Consider the following 2,149-nt stretch of genomic DNA (forward strand, 5'->3'; position numbering starts at 1 on the left):
TGACACCATGAATTTCGGGCTTAGGGCCAGCTGATAATATACAGCTAGCCCTAACCCCATTATTACCCGGCGAGCCACCCGTCACCAGGGCAGCCGGAAGAGTTGGATACAGCGCCAGAAGATGGCGCTTCTATGAAAGCGCCATTTTCTGGGGTGGCTGCGGGACTGCAATTCACAGCGGGGGTGCCCAGAAAGCATGGGCACCCTGCACTGTGGATTCCAATCCCCAGCTGCCTAGTTGTACGCGGCTGGACTCAAAAATTGGGCGAAGCCCACGTCATTTTTTTTTTAAATTATTTCATGAAATTCATGAAATAATTTTTAAAAAAAAGGGCTTCCCTATATTTTTGGTTCCCAGCCGGGTACAAATAGGCAGCTGGGGGTTGGGGGCAGCCCGTACCTGCCTGCTGTACCCGGCTAGCATACAAAAATATGGCGAAGCCCATGTCATTTTTTTTTTTGGGGGGGCAAAGAAATCCTGCATACAGTCCTGGAAGGAGGATGCTGAGCCTTGTAGTTCGACAGCTGCTGTCTGCTCTCCTGCATACACTATTGGATCGAGGATGCTGAGCCTTGTAGTTCTGCAGCTGTCTGCTCTTCTGCATACACTAGTGGAGAATGAAGAACACATTGAAGAAGGAAATGACATCAGACCTTTTTTTTTTTTGTTCACTGATAAAAAACGCATAAGGACGCAGTGAGCAAAAACGCAGCAAAACGCAGCAAAAAAACGCACCAAATCGCGGCAAAACGCGTGCGTTTTTTGCCGCGTTTTTTCGACGCAGTTGCGTTTTTGTGCGTTTTTAGCGGCCAAAAACGCACAAAAACGCAGCGTCAAAAAAACGCAGCGTGTGCACATAGCCTTACGTTATCATCGGGATTGACCATCTTCTTTCAGCATATCATGGGGGCAGTAGTGTAACTAGAGTTCGATGGACCCTGGTGTAAAATGTTGGCCTACCTCCACCCCCTGCATTATGGTCAAATGTATGGACCTTTGTAGCCTCTAAAATCCCATAAAGACAAACAAGTTGCACCTCCTTCCGTCTTCATTATGTAGTAATAATGTCCCCCTTCCTGTACTAAAGTCCCCCTATCCTGTACTAATGCCCCCATCCTAAGCCACTTCTGGTAAATATGTCCCCCATCCTGGTATATATGTATCCATCCTGGCATATATGTCCCCCTTATTGTTATTTATGTCCCATCCTGGTATATATGTTCCCATCCTGTATATCTGTCCCCATCCTGGTAAATATGTCCCTCATGCTGGTATATATGTCCCCGTCCAGGTATATATGTCCTTCTTCCTGGTATATATGTCCCAATCCTTGTATATATGTTCCCCATCCTGGCATATTTCTCCTCATGGTAGCATATATGTCCTCTATTCTCTGTCCCTCACCCTAGTTTATATATCCCCATCCTGGTATATATGTGCCCATCCTGGTCGATTTGTCCTCATCATGGTATATATGAAACCATCCTGGAATATATATCACCCATCCTTGTATGTCCCACATCCTGATATATATGTGTCCCTCATTATAGTTTATAAGATTAATATGGGCAAAAGAACACAGACATTGGACGGAGGAAGATTGGAAAAAAGTGTTATGGACAGACGAATCGAAGTTTGAGGTGTTTGGATCACACAGAAAAACATGTGTGAGACGCAGAACTTCTGAAAAGATGCTGGAAGAGTGCCTGACGCCATCTGTCAAGCATGGTGGAGGTAATGTGATGGTCTGGGATTGCTTTGGTGCTGGTAAAGTGGGAGATTTGTACAATGTAAAAGGGGTTTTGAATAAGGATGGCTATCACTCCATTTTACAACGCCATGCCATCCCCTCTGGGCAGCACTTGATTGGAGCCTATTTCATCCTACAACAGGACAATGACGCCAGGAACACCTCCAAATTATGCATGAACTATTTAGGGAAGAAGTCGGCAGCTGGTATCTATCTGTAATGGAGCGGCCGCCCAGTCACCAGATCTCAACCCTATAGAGCTGTTGTGGGAGCAGCTTCACCGTATGGTGCCAAAAAGGTCCCATCAACCAATCCAACTTGTGGGAGGGGGGAAGCATGGGGGGGAAATATCTCCAGATTACCTCCGCAAATTAACAGCTAGAATGCCAAAGCTCTGC

This window comes from Anomaloglossus baeobatrachus, chromosome 7 (genome assembly GCF_048569485.1).
Source record: "Anomaloglossus baeobatrachus isolate aAnoBae1 chromosome 7, aAnoBae1.hap1, whole genome shotgun sequence".
NCBI lineage: Eukaryota > Metazoa > Chordata > Amphibia > Anura > Aromobatidae > Anomaloglossus > Anomaloglossus baeobatrachus.